Source organism: Acomys minous (genome assembly GCF_964271855.1).
Source record: "Acomys minous genome assembly, chromosome: 18".
NCBI classification, from domain to species: domain Eukaryota; kingdom Metazoa; phylum Chordata; class Mammalia; order Rodentia; family Muridae; genus Acomys; species Acomys minous.
In genome coordinates, this window is record NC_140501.1 from 59,267,230 (window position 1) to 59,287,405 (window position 20,176).

At 42.8% G+C, this 20,176-nt stretch overlaps 1 protein-coding gene across 5 annotated transcripts in view; it reads left to right on the forward strand.

Annotated features, from left to right (window-relative positions):
• Positions 1–20,176, forward strand: part of ATP8A2 (ATPase phospholipid transporting 8A2) — a 543,049-nt gene that overhangs the window by 372,554 nt on the left and 150,319 nt on the right. The window lies entirely within an intron of this gene.

Consider the following 20,176-nt stretch of genomic DNA (forward strand, 5'->3'; position numbering starts at 1 on the left):
CATATAAATGGATTGCTTTAAAACTAAAGTAGGAGTCCATATGTTCTGAGGCAAGAGATTTTTATTTCCAGAGAATTTGAGGAGACAGAAATATAAACCCTCAGAAAGGAGGATATGTGCTATTTAAGAGGTACCCATGGGAAGTGACTTAGATTTGCTAAAATTTGTCGCATGATGAATATTCTCATGCTACATTTTAAATGATCTGATTTTGACAATGACTTGGCTGACACACACACGGTTAGCTTCACATGGTCTGACAGTGCCACACTGCTTTTTTTTTTTTTTAAAAAAATGAAGTGTGTTATTGAAAATTTGTATCATTTGGCCTCTCAATCTTCCTGTCTGCAAAGCTGTGGAACAGGAAACACATGGAAAATATGGGACGAACTGGACATCAGACCATCAGAATTACAAAGAGCATTAACAGGGTCTTGTAAGCTGTGATCAGAGACTGCAGCCTCTCAGAGGGGACAGAGCATGGCCAGTGACATCCAAGGAAGAGGACACTCCTCTGTTCTGGGTACAGTAAAGCAGGCCACCCCTCTGTAGCATGTTAGGTGGCCTTGAAAGCAGGATGTTATCTATGCCCACATCTCTCTAGCACTTGAAGCGGAGCCTGGTCGCATGTTCAATAACCTATCAAGCAGTGCTCCAAAGGCCAGGCCTGGGGCACCTGCAAAAATGTTACAGATATGATTCGTCATCATCGGTGTCTTGTCACAAGAGTTTAGCTCCTGGGGAGACAGCCACTAGCAGCTTCAAGCATCTGAAAAAGAGAGAAAGTTCTTTTAGTTGTTTTTGTTTCATTTTGCTTGTTTCGAATCTCACAAGAGCAATGGCCAGAACAGCTTTTCCTCCACCCCCACACTCCCACAGCTGCACACACCCTCACACACCCCCACACTCCTACACCCCCACATACCCACCCCCCACCCCCCCACATACCCCCATACAACCATAGTCCCACACCCCCATACCCTCATACCCTCACACACCTACACATACCCACACACCCACATACACCCCACACCCACACACCCCATACACCCACACACCCCATACACCCACACCCACATACCCACACCCACCCCCACCCCCACATACACCACACCTCCACACCCCCACACCCCCACACTCCCACATACACCCCTACACCCCGCACCCACCCACACCCACACACCCACATACCCCCACACCCCCCACACCCCTCATACCGGTCCACACCCACACACCCACACACACCCCTACACCCCCTACACCCCCACACACACACACCTATAACCCCCAAACCCCCGTGTCTGTGACCATTCACCACTGCTTACTGTGGGAAAAACAGAGTTTTCTAAATGAAGCTTCCTCCTGTTTCTGAATTTATCCATGCTTCCCACCCCATCTCCCAATTCGTTCAGAAGTTTGTTTCTCTGAATAGTGAGGTCAAGATGGCAGCTTGAGCTCACTTCCTTGCCTCTGCCAGAAGGGCCTCTCCTTGGGGGAATCCTTCCATCAGGGGCCACTGCTTCCCAGCTCGTGGGAGCACTTACTACATTCAGCATTAAAAAAAAATCAATCATACAGTCTGTTGCTGCTTCTGACCCCATCTTAAAACCTGCGAGGGCAGAGAGAACTCTTTTCATCATTCCTCAATACCCCGTACATTAACGGAAGCAAAGGGAAATTGCATTAATCTCTAACAGCTGCCCAGTGCTGATAACTGACTCACAGATCCACTTCCAGCACCCGTCACATGGGACCATGTTTGTAATAGTAAATAAATGTCTTAAAAGTTCAAACACAGAGACATTCGTGGCTTAATTAGAGAGATGAGACATTGAAAGGGGAAGAGGTGGGAAGGGAAGGGAACTATAACCTAGTTACCAGCCAGCCAGGTGTTTGTCAGGTAGACCACTGTGTGTGTGTGTGTGTGTGTGTGTGTGTGTGTGTGTGTGTGTGTGTGTGTGTGTGTGTGTTAACTGATGGGATGATCGTGGCATGTCAAATCACTGAACTTTGCCAGCTTCTTGGGGAGTAAATATTAAAAGGATTACAAATTATGTTTACATTTTATTTCATGATTATATTATCAGTTTGTCTGTAAGTTCTACCCATAACATTATAGAGATCATAAGGGACTGTCTAATAGAGTTTTACAAAATTTTTTGTCATTTGCTTCCCTTAAAAACAAAAGGCTGTGTATATATCAAAAGATCTTGCCTGCCTAATTAACAGGCAGCTGCTTTCATAGTTGTTTCCCCATTTAATTAGATAAATTACTCTGCGTGTGATGTAGTCACACAACCTCAATTGATAATTAGCGTGGAGAATACATTTGGCAGCGAGAGATGCAGCAATGTCAATGATATGACTTTGGCAACAGAGAAATGCCAAGCGTGAAGAATTGAACAGTGCCTGGTAGTTCTGGGCTTACTCGGTGCCCCTGTAAAATCTAGTCAATTACAGTTTTCAGATCAGACTTCAGGGAAGAGCCACAGCACCTGAGGCATAGTGCATATGTGTATATCCCTATATGCAGAGACAGTGTTATGGATATATTTACACTTCACTAAAAAGTGGTTTCTTTCCTAGCCACAGATGCAAAGGAAAACCTTTCAAATTGTTCCTCTCAAAGGTATCTTCACATTTCTAAATGATGTGTTTGCAACAGACGAGCCCCGTCTAGACAGCACCGGGACTCTTGACCCAGTGGGTGTGGCTTTCCTGTGGACTCAGCAGCCTTCCCTTCTTGTCCTCTCTGTCCCAACAGAGTTTGTGTTCATTCAAGGAGTCCACATTAGCTTCTGTAGGGATATGCAGATACTGCTTACTGTAGTGCCAGAGGGTGCGGTTTTCTTCTTGCTCAGTGTGCAGTTCCTTATTTGTGTGCGCAGCTGTCCGTTCATTTCGTCATTCATTTTCATGGTGCTGGGAACGGAACCCAGAGCCTTGCGTATTGTTGGCAGGTGTTCTGCCACTGAACTCAGCCCCCAGCCCTTGATATTTTGAGACACCGGCTCACTATGTAGCCCAGGTGGGACTAAAACTAAAATCCTCCTGCCTCAGCCTCCTGAGTGCTAGGGTTACAGGTGAATGCCCAGCTCCTGTGTTCTCTGTTTACCCTCCCTTGTCTCTTATCCTGTCTGAATCCCATGTGCATTTAATACTCCACTATTTCATTATCATAAGTGTTTTTTTATCTCTTACCTCCACCTTCCCCCGCCTTCTGCAGCCTGGTCCTCCAGTCCCTTTCTATACTACTTGCTCTGTAGGCCTCTGCTGGATGCTGGATTTGATGTTTTTCAAAAGGATACTGCCTCTTGGATTCCTTATCGTTCTTCTGTCCCCCTCACTTGTGTTCATGAAGCACATACATCAGTGGGTTTGTAAAAAGCGTTATGTGATGCTTCTGATATATCTTTATTCTTTGATTACAGTTGGCTGTTAAACTAGCTGGGTATAAAAGTTTAGGTTGACTGGTTTGTTTGTTTGTTTGTTTGTTTCTTTTTCAGAACTCTGTGTCCTTTAGCTTCCTCTTGAGTGACTGGAGAGATACTCATTTTGATTATGATTTTTCTATCCCTTATTTATACCCTGAAAATTATCCTCTGTTTATGTTTAGTGTTATGGAATATACAAAGCTGTGTGCGCTTGATGGTTTCCCTTTTCTTCCTGGACCTTTTTCACCTACACACTTGTTTTCACTAATCTATGATTTTTTTTTTCCCCTTTTCAGTGATGTGACTCAAACCCAGAGCCTCACATGTTCTGTGCAAGTACCCTCCTGCTGAGTTACACTCCCAGGCCACTTTTTACTTAGAGACCGGCTCTCACTGGGTTACTCAGGCTTTGAACTCTGTAGCTCAGGCAGGCATTGAACCTGTGATCCTCCTGCCTCAGCTGCCCAAGTAGCTGGGATTGCAAGTGGGCGCCACTAGGCCCAGCTTCTGTCTTCCTACAGCTTTCTAAGAACCTTCCTAGATTTGTACGCACACTACTTATATCACATCTGATCTACTTACTTAGCTCTTCTACTTTCCTATGTGTTTCCTATGATTACCATCTAACACCTCTATTTTTTGTCATTTTGTAAAATAATATTTCTCCTTTTCAATTTGAAAGATGTTTTAAAACTTCATTTTCTTCAAACTTTTATCGTAGCAGTTTGATCTTTAGTGAACTCATATGTCTTTGAGAGTGTGGGATAAAATTTATTTGAAGCTTCCTTCTGTTCCCTCATATGTCTCTGTTTATATCTAAGGTATTTATTATTATTATTATTATCATCATCATCATCATCATCATCACCGTTAAATTTTTCTTAGAACGACAGAGCATGTTTTTAGCCTTTCTCTAAGTAGTTATTTCGTTTCCTGACTACAACACTTGGTGCTTTCCTGGTAATGCAGACTCTGAGCTCCTGAGCTGCTCTCGCATTTCAGATGCTCGTTAGCCAGCTTGTGCTTGCTGCCGTGTGTCCCCAGGCTCAGAGGTGACGCTTTCTGTGGTTTGTCCCATGTATTCTCCTTTCCTACAAGAATGTCAAGAAGAGTCATGAAAACAAAAGAAAACAACCTTTTTAGAACTGATAAGCATGCCTACTCCCCCACAACTACTGGGATGGAAGTTATAGCAGGTGAGAGTAGATAAAGCAGCTCTGTAACTGAGAGCATCTCAGAGCTCTCAGACCTCTTGTAGAATGAGGTTTGGGCTTTTCCCCAGATATTTGTGACTGTGTAATGTACTGTTTATTCAAACTAAGTTGGGAGACCTAAGGTATAAGTAGAGCAAGAGGAGATAGTTTGATAATTTTAGTTCCCTACAAAACACATTCTCTGCCACATGTACTGACTGTAGGGATTGTTGATGCCTCCCTTACAGTGACGGTCCGTATCTTTTCTGGGTTTCAGAACATATTTCATCTGATTGTGAGCTACTATTATATACCATACATACATGTGTGTGCACATATGGTGCACAGGTACTGTATCAATGCCTTATTTTCAATAAATGTTATTCAATAAATCACGTTCTCTGAATATTAGTAAAACCATCACTACGCGTAAGGCAATATAGCAGCCATAATAGTAGACAGGCTGCAAGGGCCTCCCTGCAGTGCTGTTATCCCTTCTGACATACTGAGAGCATAGAGGAAAGATAAATCTCTCAGACTGGCTTTCTCATACGACATCAAGTTGATTCAGCAGTGTTGATCTGCATACACTTTCTAAGCCTGAGAAGTGTTGCCTGAGAGGAGTGGCATCTTCTACTTTCTAAGATCACAGAGCTCAGCCCACTGAAGCAGCTTCTAGTCTGGAACGTTTGCAGAAGCTGCCACGGTTCAGTGCCAGAACACACATAGGCTTCTTGTCCCTAATCCTAAATGGTCCCAAATCCAGACCATTTTTATCACTTCCATGGTACCACAAGTAGAAACTTCCACTCTGAACAGCATGTGAGAGGCCAGTCGAAATATGGGTGCTATGTAAAGTCACCTTCAGGATATGGTCGTAGGGCACACAGGTGATAGAAGTTAAGTATTGGCTAGTTTTATGTCAACTTGACACAGGCTAAAATCATGAGAGATGAGGGAGCCTCATTTGAGAAAATAACTCCAGAAGACTGGGCTGTAGGCAAGCCTGTAGGACATTTTCTTAAGTAGTGATTGATGGAGGAGGGCCCAGCCCATTGTGGGTGGGGCCATCCCTGGGCTGGTAGTCCCGGGTTTTAGGAGAAATCGGGATGAGCAAGCCATGAAAAACAAGCCAGTAAGCAGCTAAGCAACGCTCCTCCACAGCCTCTGCATCAACTCTCCAAGTCCTTCTCCTGGCCAATAGCAGATATGGAAGTCCCTGGTCAGGGGCAAGGATTTACTTAGTGTTAAGATAACTGACCTACATATTTCAAGTTCCTTTTATAAAAGCTACTGAGTTTTTGCTTCTGCCTCTGACCCTTGACCTGTATGTGTCAATGTCGCCCAGAAGCACCCATGGCGTTCTTTCAACCTATGCATAGTATCCAATGAGTGGTTGTTATTCCCTGTGGTGGGATTCCTGCCTGTCTGTTTATCTTATAGACATTTTTCTTAACTAAGACAGTCCTCTGAGCATCAAGTTTGCACTTTTAGTTTCTGCCTCTAGCTTACAGGTGTTGCCCACTTGCTATGCTCATAGAATACATTAACCTTCCACTGGCTTTGTAACCTCTGGTTGTTGTCATTATGGCTTCTTTAACCTCTTCAAATACCTTCCAGTGTCATCTTCAGCTGCCACCAGCACCACCCATCAATCAAACTTTCTGAGGATCCCTATACAATGTTCATCTCACTGGCTTTTCTCATTCTCTGAGACCTTGGGTCTGTCTCCTATATGGTTCTGTTAAATAAACTTCCAAAACCTCTAGAGCAGTTGTATAATTCCCATGACCTAAATATGGTGGCCTGGGCTCCTACTTGCCTTGAAAGGGTCAATTATAGAGCAAAAAGCAGCCATGGGGGCAGATAAACCTTCTAGAAGAGGGAGGCCCTTTATAGGTTCCTCTCTCGTGTAGTCTCAGTTCTCCTTCCTCATATCCTTCTTTACAGTCTTGTTTCCAGTACACAAAAGGAAAAAAGACATCTTGTCCCTTAGACTCTTACTACGGTACAAAATAATCAGGAGGATGTGCACTCAAGAGACAACATTTAGTTTTAATGAAAAATAGCAACTCCCTCTTCTACCTCTCTTGATGGTCAAAGATGCCTTTCTACTGAGGAAGCATCCAGAGAAAGCTTTGGTAAGAAGTGTGGGAGGCATTAAGTACACGGCTAGGTTCTGCTCACCCCACTATCCAGTATCTACAGACAGAAGCTCAGAAGCAACATGGTTCCCATAGAGATATGAAATCGGATTTTTTGTTTTTAAATCTTAAGCAGTGAAGGCAAGTGTTGCCAGTCAGTTTGGCAGACATTTGACAAGCCTTGAATGTGCTAAATCTGCAACTTTTATGTTTGGAAGGATGATCACAAAATGTGATAATATGTTCTACAGAGAATTTTATTCACCCTGAATGTAATGCCAACAAGGCATAGGAGTGTAGTTGATGTTGATGTTGGTGGTGGTGGTGATGATTATGATGTTGTTGATGGTGATGATGGTGGTGGTAGTGGTGATGGTGGTGGTGATGGTAATGATGATGGTAGTGGCAGTGGTGGTGGTGATGATAATGCTGTTGGTATGATGGTGATGATGATGATGACAATCATGATGATGGTGGCAGTGATGATGATGGTGATAATGATATGATGGTGTTAGTAATGATGATGATGGTGGTGGTGGTGGTGATGATGATGGTAATGATAATGGTAGTGACAGTGGTGGTGGTGATGATAATGTTGTTGGTATGATAGTGATGATGATGATGATGGTAATCATGATGGTGGGGGTGGTGATGATGATAGGAATAATAGTTGTGTTGATAATGATGATTATATGATGGTAATGATGATGGTGGTGGTGATGATAATGATGATAGTGATGGTAATAGTGATGATAATGGTGCTGTTGATGATGATGATGACGATGATGATGATGATGGTGTTGATAATGATGATGGTGGTGATAATGATGATGGCAATTGTAATGATGGTGGCGGTGATGATGATGATAGTGGTGGCAGTGATGATGATGGTGATAATGATATGATGGTAATGATGGTGGTGGTGATGATGATGGTAATGATAATGGTAGTGACAGTGGTGGTGATAATGGTAATGATGTTGATGTTGATGGTGAACGATGATGGCAATTGTGGTGATGATGATGGTGGTGATGATGATGATGATGGAAATGGTGGTGGTGATGATGATGGTAATAATGGTTGTGGTGATGGTGATGATTATATGATGGTGGTGGTGATGGTGATGATGATGAAACATAATGGTGGTGGTGATTATAATGATGGTGGCAGTGATAATGATGATGGCAGCAGAGTGAAAAACAAGTTTCAAGTGAAGCATTTCTACTTTACTATAGCATTTCTTGGGTGTGTTGATGGAAAAGGTGTAGTAAATGAGAGCATAACCAGGTTGTTCAAAGTCTTGAGAACACCTTGGTGTGTACAACTTTTAGGGACACTTCCTATAAGTTAAGAAAACAATCAAGGTTCCTTACTAATTAAAAAAATACTTCTGAAGGCTAGGAGGTTTTGTAACTTTGCTTTGGAATCTCTCAAAATTACCGAATCAAGACATCAGGAGGTAAATGGCTTCTATTAATTTCAGCATTTGAATACTGTTTCCTTTTTGGCTTGTAGATCAGAAGGCTGCAGTACTGATGAATCCTCTGTAATGAAGTTAAACATTATCATTCACTCGGTGACCTAGCTTTCTAAGATTAGGTCTAGCAGAAGCAGTAAGGTTGCAAGTGATGCAAAGCCTGCCTTAATCTAACAGTTGGTTGTACTTTTTCCTGCTTGTATGAACTAATGAGCGAGGGAGGATGCAGTCACATTTACTTCACAACAATTTATACTTCTTTTCTTTTAGCAAATAAAACAGCACTATTCACAAATAATTATAAAAAGAGCTACATTTTCTATAAAACTTTACTTGTTTGATAAATATCAAATTTGTTGTTTTTATCAGTTTATACCACTAAAAATTGCACCAAAAGCTCAATCCAGAAGAACATTCCAGTATTTTTCTTGTGTGTAAGCCATAGTACATTAAAAGAAAACTCATAGCCAGGTGTGGTGATGCATACCTGTAATCCCAGCACTCAAGGAGGCAGAGGCAGGGGGATCACTGTGAGTTCGAGGCCAGCCTGGTCTACAAAGTGAGTCCAGAAAAAGCCAAGGCTACACAGAGAAACTCTGTATCAAAAAACAAACAAAACAAAACAAAAAGTAAAAACTGATTTTCATTCATGACTTTTGTGTCAAAGGCATTCAAACAAAAGTACATTGAGCTAAAACTGAGTCAACTGAGATGAAAGATTACCTTAAGGTGAAAGTAATAAAAACTTCTTCATGCCTTTCTTAATTGTAGTAAGCATCAGTGATAAGTAAAGTTCATTTATGACATTAAAAAGAGGTGTGCATTTATTATTTTATCATTTCTGTATCTAGAATAGCCAATCTTGGAAATTGTAACTTGCGCAGCTATTCAACTTTATCACTAAAAGTTTTTAATGTTGCCTTAAATGCCTGCTAAGAAGAAAGTTACCTATAGATTCAATGCATTCTCTATCATCCTAATGGCCTGTTTTTACAGAAATTTAAAAAAAAAAATTAAGCTGGGTTTGGTAACACATACCTGTAATTCCAGTACTCTGAGGGCTGAGGCAAGAGAATCATTTCAAGTTCAAGGCTAGCCTGAGCTACTTAGTGAGACTGGCTCAAAGTGAAACAAAACAAAAAAGAAAAATACATGAGAAATGGAAGGGTGTCTTAAATTCTTACGTCATGAACTCCCAGGCCTCAAGGACAACCTTGAAAAGGGGAGAACAAAGCCGAGGGGCTTGCAAAGCAAAGCTGCAGTATTCGCAACAGTGTGGTGCTGTGAACAGATGAAAACGTGAGCCATGGGAGGAGGCGGGGAGGGTCTGGGGAGGCTAGACACAAACCCATGAACATGTGCTGAAATGATTGCCAACAACGGTACCAAGACCACTCAGCAGGAACAGTGTGCTGCCAAGAACTGACTCTGTACCGGCCAATAGAGGGTGGTCTCATTCTGTTTGATTTTCCAGTGATTTCCTAGATAAGACATCAAAAAGTACATGCAACAAAAGAAAAAGGTGAGCAGGAATTTGACAGAATTGCATGTGTTTTGTGTAAAGTAAACAGTAAACAGTAAGAGATGAAATAGAAAAATAACTGCTAAGCAGGGTAAGGAATTAGTATTCTTAGAACTGAGATTTATTACCAAACAAAACAAAACAAAACAAAACAAAAAAACAGATTTTTTAAAAAGACTTGAATAGACAAAGACATGCAAGTGGCCAATTCCCATACAAAATTATAAAAGTATTCTCAACATCACTCACCATCAGTATCATAATGACGTCACTGTGTACATGTTACAGTGGATACTGTGGGGGAGAAAACAGCAGGAAATGAAAGGTCAGGAAATACTGAGTGTTGCTGAGGATGAAGAGAGCTCATCTGCTGCTGGAAAGGCAACGTGGAACAGCTACTGTGGAAGACAGGTTAATGGGTCCATCGTGATAGCCGCAGGTTTCCATGGCTCCAATGGGTCCCATCTACCCCAATGTCAAGGACCCAAACAGATGCTTTACAATGATATCCAGTGCCCCAGGTAGGAAAGCAACCCAAGTATCCATATGTGGATGAGCCTACCTTGGCATCTTCACTTTAAAAATGAATGAAAGAACTAAGTCTTGTAAGCCAACTGAAGAAGACAGATGCCTTATTGCTGAGATAACCAGAGCAGCCAGATTCCTAGAGACAGAACATGAAATGGTCCCAGAGACAGGAAGAGATGTCAGGGGAGAGTGACTCACTGGGGACGGTTGTGATGTCGGGAGTATCAAGACTTGGGAGGTGGACACTGCAGATGGTTGAACACCCTGCCAGCGTACTTAATGCTACCGGACTGAAAGCTTAAACGTAGCTTAGAATGGTAAATTTGTTATGCATATTTTTCCACAGTAAAGCATAAACATACTGAGGTAGTTTTTTAAATGTCCAGGTACACGCGTCTTCAATTTTCTGTGAGGGGACCTATGTACCGCTGTTGGCCCGTTTGGAATCACCTCCTAATTGAAGAGTCTCCCTCTTTACTTTCCTTCTATTCACCCTGAAATATACACCCTGTACACTCTACAGGAAGAGGCCTCTACTTTCAGGGGCCCTCTTGTCTCCCATGGGCTCACTTCCTTTGGACATGCTGTCCTGAGTCATCAAGGGAGAACCACATGCTCACCCTATGTTGTCGTCCCCCCCCCCCCCCGCCGATCTCCCCCCCCCCCCGCCGCCATCATCACCCCCCACACACACACAACCGTACTGAATTGTTTCAGCGCAAAGGTAGCTGCTGCTGACAGCGCAGAGCATAAATATAAGCCGCAATCTTGACTGTGGAATGCTTTTGAAAATGGACAGGAGACGGATCAGTCTGTGAATCATTTGCCCTCTAAGCACAAGGACTTGAGTTCAATTCCCGGAACCCACATCTAAAAGCCAGCCATGACGATCTGAGAGCTTGTAGTCACAGCGCTAGGGGGCGCAAACAGGAGGATGCCTGGGTTTCATTGGCCAGCAAGTCAAGCAGAGTTGATGGGACCCTGTCTCAAAGGCGATGGACAGGGTTACTGAGCTCTGAACGCAAGCATATCCATGCAAAACACCTACATAAGTAAAATGAGAATTCTCTTATGGTACTGCTCTGTGAGAGTAGACACGAGACTTGCTCTTCACTTCCCAGAACAAAACACCAAGTTCGCCCCTCACCCAGGTCGTATCTCCAAGGGGGCTTATGGAGATGCGGCGGCGCACCTGAGTTCCGCTCTCCTCTGACCATCCCGCTCTGCAGAGCCAAGCACTAAATCTTACTGTCAATACGTTAGGAGCATTGTTTTATTGGCTATAAAACTCATGTTCTCAAATGCTTGCCATAGGTCCTGCCCATAAATGAAATGGTCTTACACATATTTCTGCTACCCCTTGCATAACAAGCCCCTGCCACTGTTCCAGCAACGGGAGGTGGAACACAGCTGCGCCAATAATGAACGATAGCAGATCCTAGCCAGTGACCTCCAGATGAAAGGCTCATTTTTTTTCCCCTTATGGGTCTCCAGAGCCATACGGTCCCCTAGCATGCCAGCATGGGATTTGGACTGAGGAGTGGAAGCCTTGAACTATAAAAAAAAATTTTTTTTACATAGTCCTTGATACAATTTAGAACGATTACATTCTATTGTGCCAAGAATTCCTTATTAAAAATCAATTTAATTGTGCATACCCCATCTGGTCAGAATTATAGTCTTTTATGGGGGAGAAAACACGACTTCATATTTACCCGATATTCTATAGTTTAACAGTATAACCATGTAATTATGTAGAAACAGAGGTATTTCATAGAATTGAGAAATTAGTAATTAAAGACACTTTTTAAAATGTTTACCAGACTTCCTTTTACTAGCTTTGTGGCTTTGGGCCACAACATGCAACCTGTTAGGTCATCTCATATTTGAATGGAAGAGAACAAAAGCAATAAAAGGTATCGTCACACAGCTTATGCTATATGCATTTTATGTGATAATTTCTATTTTATTTTATGCTTTTTCAGCTTTATATTTTAGTCCTCTTAAACAACAGAGATTGTTCCAAGAACATTCATTTGCATGTTTTTATTTGAGGGCTTTGGATAATAAATATTACTTTTGAAGTTTACTTTTGATTGTCTGCTGGGCCAGTCTCAACCATGCTAGCAAAAGATTAGAGTATGTTAGCTCAGAACATTACTGGGAAATATTTTAAACTAGAGTGGTGAGGGGAGGCTTTCATAGCCTGCTTCTCATATCCTAAGGAACCTCTGCTTCTTTAACTCGACATTTGAGGGAAATCTGGGTTGTTTTCTAAATAAATTTTCCATTTGGGAAGTGTCATGTTGATATTACAATCTTAAAATATCAGCAGCAAACTAGCCGTAGATACTGATGTGACATTGAATTGCCTTGACTTAAATGTTTGGAAAATGACCTACTCAGCATGCCGAGTTTACCATTGGTTGCTGTGGTCTTGAAGCATAATCTCAGGGCGGACTTGCTGCCATTCCCTTCCCTGACTCAGACTTCCTCGCAATGAGGTGGGAATAGCACATCTTAGTGTAGCAATGAGTGTCGAGTGAGCTAACCCATGGGGGGTGTTCCAAGGCCGGGGACTTGCTAGCATCCTCATGGTCCTTCTGTTCTTTGCAAAATGAAGATAGAGATCCATTCAGAAAGTAAGGAACCATTCCCAGAAAGCAGTTACAAGTTAAGATGAATCTACCATGTGCTGGCTTAGCTTCCTCTTGTGAGCATTTGTCACTGTGGTCCCAGCAGTGAGCCAGGTCTCAAGTATGCTATCATGAATAAAACCCATATAACCTTTGGTCATATTGGAGTAGGCAGAAAATGGAGGAGGAGGAGGGGGGGGGAGCAGGAGGAAGGGGAAAAGGAAAGGGAGGAAGAGGAGGAGGATAAGAAAGAAGGAAAGGAAGAAAGAAAGAAAAGAAAAAAGATTAAAGAGTATGACAGGCTAAGAGAAAAATAAGTATAGGAGGGTACACAAAGACCAAGTTTTCTTCTATGTAATTTTCAAAAGTTGACGTCACACTTGTGTGCTTGATGAAAACGGTGGTGTATATAGCTAACAGTATTCCTCCCATCTGCCTCTGCTTCTGCTCAGCGGTGAGCAACAGGAACAGCGAGACTAGCTTTTAGTACTCCCCCTTGGGCTCAAATAAATGTATATGAATGTACTGCTTTATATGCTCTTACAGGCCCTGGGTCCTATGTACACCATCCTCCTTTTATTGTTTATTTGTTTTATGGGTTTGCAGTATTTGCTCCCATGTTTTACCTGCCTAATAGTGACCGAGGGAGGCCGGGAGTTAAAATGGGGCCCTGGATGGTTGCCAACCAAACATCTTTTTAAGTCTCTATTTCATTTTGGCTTCTCGGCCATATAACTTATTAGATGAAAGATCATCTGAGGAAGAAGTTTCTAGAGTCCATCAACTCTCCCACTGTCACTTCACTGCCCCTTCCTCTGCGTTGCACCTTTGGTTTCCTAGCTATGTTTTTAAGTGCTTAATGTTTCCTAGATCTGTTACAGTCCCCTGACCTCTACTAAAGAGTTTTAGTGTCTGGGCCAAAGAGATGGGTCAGTGGGTAAGGCTTTTGCCAAGCAGGTTCGATGGCCTGCAGCAATCCCACGTAAGCTGTGACGTGAGCGCTAACGCCACGTTGTTGTCTGACCCCCATACATCATACACGACAACAATAATTTGCTTAAAAAGACTCTCAGCCCCTTTCCTCTTGCCCTCATCACCCATTGCCAACAACACTGTAGAACATACCCCAATGATTTTTATTGATGGGAAATTAATTTCCAGAAACAGCATTTTGGAAAAGGGATATATTTAAGTTTCTTTTTGGTTTCTGTCTTGTTTTATTTTGTTTGCTTTTTAACTCATATGACCAGATGAAACAGGGGTAGAGGGGAATGGGGCAATTTGTCATCGAAACAAATGTCTTTAATTCAGTTCACTGCCCTAGACCTCGTGTGCAAACCAGTAGATCATGTTGCAATTACCCTTCAGTAAGAAATCAGAGGGCTAATTTTTTTCCCTTCCTTCTCTGTAGGACACCTTCCCCTCCCCTCCTCCTCCAGGCCCCTAGAAGTTACAATCGTCCCTCTCCCCCAAGCCAACAGGCATCTTATTAAACACATTGACTGTTAGTTGGGACTGTGAGCAGTGACAGGTGTGACCCACAGAGGTTGAACCGTGGCCGTTGCTTCTCAGACAGGAGCCTGGGTAATTAGCCAGCACGGTTACTGTGCTTTTTTGGCAGTCAGGCAGGAGTCAAAGCAAAGAAGGAGCTTTCTCCAAGAAGGAAAAGCCATTTTATAAGATTTGGGTCAGTTTGCTCATAGCAGCCCTATGTTTGAGGACCCAAACCCCAGGAGCTTGGCAAGCCGCGGTGCTTGGCAGGCCTCCCACCAACCCACCAAGTTTGAGGCTGCCCAGCTCTGCGTTTTGGCTTGCTTCATTTAAGAGCATTCCTGCTTAACAAGGAAGTTAAGGCAGAGGATTCTTTTCTCCCGTTAACCCGAAAGCGTGAAGCACAGTGGCCACAAACGCAGTGGCCCTCCGAGAGCCTCAAGTCAAGGGGACAGGTCGCCTGTTTGCGTTGAGGGCGGTGTTGGGTCTGAGAGCCTGAGAGCCAGTGGCTCACCAAAAATGACCTTGGTGTTCAGGAATTGGGTGGTGCTGTCTTCTGTATATGAATTAACATCTGTATATGACTAAGCAGTGTGAAAGCCTGACTTTATAGTGTGTCAGAGAGGCATCGTGTACCTGCCTCCCGAGTAAATAAAATAAAAACTAAGTCCGTTGGGATAAATGTTTGAAAATACAGCCCATTTGCATAGTTTTCCCTTTACCTGTGGAAATCGTGCCAAGATGAAATCAAGTTTGAATTTTTACAGAGGAAGAAACAAACGGCTCATGGGTATTGAAATTATAAGGTGGATTTGGGAGGAATGGGGGGCTTGTTTTGTGTGTTTTGAGTTTCTTTTTCCTCTACCAAAAAAAAAAAATGTTCCAATCAAATCAGTAGGTCTAGTCACCCAGGGACTGACCGGTGATCGGAATGCAGATGGAAATCTTAGGAATGACTTTGTTTACACATCTGAAAGCCCAGCAACACCTGCAAGTGATAAAAATGAGTGCAAACGCTCCAGACTGTGAGCAGACAGGCCTGTGCCAGCTGAGCTGTTGGAACAGCAGCTGCTTGGAAGGAGCAGCCCAGGGCGTGGATCAAAGTCCCGCTCTGAAGTGACCAAGAGGCCCTTGTGCCTACTGTTGTTTGTACCTGCTGTTGAGCACATCACTGACCCAGAGTCAATTCGAAAAAAAGACAAGAACTCTCTTTTAAGATTTTTTTTTTTTTGCAGGGTGGGGGTGGCGAGTGGAGAAGAGAGATAGCTCAGCTGTTAAAAGCACTGTCTGCTCTTCCAGAGTCCTGAGTTCAATTCCCAGCAACTACATGGTGGCTCACAACCATCTATAAAAGGATTTGATGCCCTCTTCTGTCATACATGCAAAGAACACTCATATAAATACACAAATAAACAAATAAATACGTATTTTTAAAGGATTTTTTTCCCTTCTTATTAGAAATTTTCACCAATGTGAGTGTCTTGGTCATAGAAAGTTCTTCCGAGCTCCTTAAAGTGACTCTTCAGTAGTTGATCTTTATAATGCATGGCTGCTTATAAGCTTAAATATGTGAAGTTACTGAATTCACTTCCAGCTCTACACTTACAAACCAGCCAGGGCCACAGCTCTAAGGCTGCAGGGAAATTGTTATTATTTTAAGGGGTGAAGTTTTCTGAGCTCCGTCCTTCTCAGACAGTGACCACATAGTGACAGCTTTAAGCACCAGGCTAGCCTAATACACCCAGGGTTTTCCCACAGTGTGTTACTGACACTTGGGGTCAAGGGAGGTCATTGTCAGGGGACCTCCTTGGTGGTGCAAGGGGCTTCAGCAGACACCTGGGCCTCCAGCCACTCCGTAACAATTAGCATCCGTCCTTCAGGTGTTGACCTCGGAGGAGATCTCCACACACCGTGAAAGGTCCCCTCCTTGGTCTGTTGTCCCTAGTTGAAAACCGCCTCGGTTATATAAACAAAGCACCGCTGTTTTGAAAGTTCAAAGCAGTGGAATAGGCATGTGTGGGGCTTCCCTTCGCCTCTCAGAAAGAATAATCAAGAGATGATAACTATTCGGGGTCTATCATGTGTCCCAGAAAGACATCATGTGTGTGTGAGTTCACACTTCTGTCTTGTGGTTACCACCTTTCACTGTAGGCTGTGCTGGATGTGGGGGTCTTGGGTTTAGATTTGGGGTTTGTTATTATTTTTGAAGACTTGTTTTGTTTTTGTCAGTTGGGATTTTTTAGTTTGTTTGTTTTGTGTTGTTGTTGTTGTTGAGACAGTCTTGCTATGTATGGAGTCCAGGCTGACCTCCGAACTCTGAAGTGTGGGACTTTCAGAACTTCCTTGTTCTGCAACTTCGTTTTCTTATCAGTGATATATTTGGGAGATTTTCTATGACAACTGATCCATATGGATTCGTCTATTGCTCTTCTAGATGGATTCTTGTGCTTAATTAAACAAATGAGTCACCTACAGCCATTATCATATATTGTATGCAGGTTCTATTTTTTTATATAATGTCAAAACAAACACTTTTATATTTTTGTGTTGAGCACCACGTGACTAAAGCTGTAAAATTTAAATAATCAAGAGTATCTTCCTGGAAGTGAAATCCTCAAGTCAAAGGAAAGTACCTTGAGCACTTGTCAACAATACTGCGTTTCTAGCTAAGGATCAGAGTGGCTGGTTCTTCAACATGTCAGACTTGTGTCTTTGTCCACTGGGTAGGTAAAGGAAAACTTACAACTCTGTGGTGGGTGGTGTTTAATTAAAAATGAAATTTCTAGCTGGGTGGTAGGGGCACACACTTTTAATCCCAGCATTTGGGAGGCAGACACAGGCAGATCTCCATGAGTTCAAGGCCAGTCTGGTTTACAGAGTGAGTTCCAGGACAGCCAAGGCTATATAAAAAGAAACCCTGTCTCAAAAAAAAAAAAAAAAAGAAAAAAAAAAAAGAAAGAAAGAAAAGAAAAAGGAAAGAAAAAAAGAAAAAAGAAAAAAGAAATAAATTTCTGAGAACTCCAAATATAGGTGGGTGATGGAGTGCTTGGCCTAGCACAGCCTGGTCTCTGGGTTCATCCCTAGCACCACAATTACAGAGCAAAGGGGCAGACCATCTGGCCAGTCACTGCTGCTCTGCCTGCCCCTTGCCCCCTCGCTGTGGTTACTCAAACCCAGTTCATTTGTCTTTTTCTAGAAAAAGAAAGGAAGAATGAAAGGGAGGGAGGGGAAGAGAGACAGGGGAAGGAGGGAGGGAGAGGAGCGGAGGAAAACTAAGAGAGAAAGGAAATGCAGAAAAGAGGGGAGGGAAAGAAAATGGAAGATGCAGGATGAAGGTGGGGCCTGACTCTGCTGGCTTGTAAGACAGTTAGCAATTTGACTTTATTCTAATTATGTGTTCCCCTGTGCCTTTAAAGCTGTTTCTCTCGTATATAAAACATGTTTTACATCTTTTTCTTTAATCTGTTGGGCAGTCTGATTTTGTGTGTGTGTGTTTTTGTTTTTTGTTTTTGTCTTTCGAGACAGGGTTTCTCTGTGTAGCCTTGGTTGTCCTAAACTCACTTTGTAGACCAGGCTGGCCTTGAACTCATGGTGATCCACTTGCCTCTGCCTCCCAAGTGCTGGGATTAAAGATGTGCGCCACCATGTGTGGGCCAGGCAGTCTGAATTTTAACCAGTACAACAGCACTGCTCTCTTCATCCCTCTATGTTGTCAGGGTTTTGGTGGCTTGTTGAAGTTCAGCCTATTAGGAATGTTGACTGGTCCATTTCTATCTTTGTTGTTTTCTTTTCTCAAAGATCCACCCTTAATTTGCACAATGAGGTTTTAGAAATTTTTCTTCTATTATATCAATACTTTTCTATTAATTTTTTCTCTTGTTGTTGTTATTTTAATATGCCTTAAAAATTCTGTGGGTCAGAAAGATAGTTCAGGCAGTAAAGGCACTTACTGCTAAGGTTAACCCACCTATCCTGGGGACCCACATGATGGAAGGAGAGAAGAATCTCTGTCAAACTGGCCTCTGACCACCACATATGCACCCTGTCCCGCAAAACACACCTGAAAATTAAACAAGATATAATAAATAAGGTTTTATTCATCATTTTTGTCATCTTTGAAAGGTTTATCTTTCTCTTAAGATCAATGTAGGGCTTTGTCTTTTGCACCATATTGTTGTTTTTAAAGATTTATTTTTATCATTTCTATATAGGTGGGTTGGTATGTACGTGTGTGTCCACATGTGTGTCTGTGTGTGTCTATGTCTCTGTGTCTGTGTGTGTGTGTGTGTGTGTGTGTGTGTGTGTGTCCACATGTGTATACAGGTGACCACAGAGGCCTGAAAAGGGGCATTGAATCCCCTGGAACTAACGGGACAGGTGGTTGTGCCCTGCCTGAGGTAGATGCTGGGAAGCAAACTTGGGTCCTTTGCAAGAGCAGCAAATCCTTTTAGTCACTGTCCCACCTCCAGTCCTAATCATATGTTTTTGTTTTGTTTTGTTTTTAAAGCTTACCCCATTGGTCCCTAACTGGTTTTTATCGGCGTCAGTTCTGTCTCTTATTTCCATTTCTGTGGCTTTAGTCTCTGACATCAACCTTTTCCTATTTGCTACCTTCTTTGCTGCCTTACGTATTTAATTTTATCTCCTGCCTCAAAGAAAAGTACATATGTCATACAGGCTCACCAGGAATCTTTACGTATTCTTTTGCCTTATGGCTTGTTCTTCAGTAGAGACTGTGCAGTCAGTAGTGCCCTGTGCATTTGTTCCAATCCTATGTGAGTCTGTCGTTGCTGCCGTTGTCCCTGCTCTGTTTGCTTTTTGAGACCTTTGAGGAAGACGCCTCAAGGTTGACGCAGGAAGCTTTCTCATGGAGTTTTCTTTCTTCTCTAGTGCTCACCTGTTACAGACCTTGTGGCCTTGGCTCCCTCTTGGGAGAGGACTCCTGTGACAGCACAGTGAGTCTCCGTGTGTATGACTTTTGTGCTGGACGACCAATCCTCCCCAGCACCGACTGTTTCCTGTCTTTGTGTTCTGTTGCTGAGAAGAGACACCAAGCCCGTAGCTGTTCTTAGAAAGGGAAACATTTCATTAGGGCTTGCTTATGGTTTCAGAGGCTTAGTACGTTACGGGCATGGTGAGGAGCATGGTGGCAAACAGGCAGGCATTGTACTGCACTGGTAGCTGAGAGGTCAACATAGGCAGCAGAATGAGAAAGACTGGCTCGGGCTTTTGAATGCCCCCCACTGACACACTTCCTCCAACAAAGCCACACCCACTAATCCTTCTCGAGTAGGGCCACTCCCTGATGACTAAGTATTCAAATATACGAGCCTGTGGGGGCCACCCTTATTCAAACCACCACAGTTGCTATTTGTTTTCGTGATGATGACATTCTGATTGAGATGGACTTGAAGTTTAATTTGACGGCTGAAGTTGCTGACTGTTTTTCTCATGTGCTTACTGATCAGATCTGTCCAGTTAACTCATTTTCCCATCCTATCATAAAGGATGATTTGAGCATTCTTGTTTCTTATCATTATGGGTTGACCTTTGCTTGAGATGGAGGACAGCCAATTAAGGACGTTAATATTTTGTCAACTAAAAGCACACACTTGACCAACAGGATAGTTTTATTTATTTTTTATTAGTTATGCTCTTTATCTATCTGAAAGTCCCACAAAGAGAAATCATGGCTATCACACCAACTTTATAATCGAAAAGGCATGAAGTTCAGACTCTTTCAGTCAATCA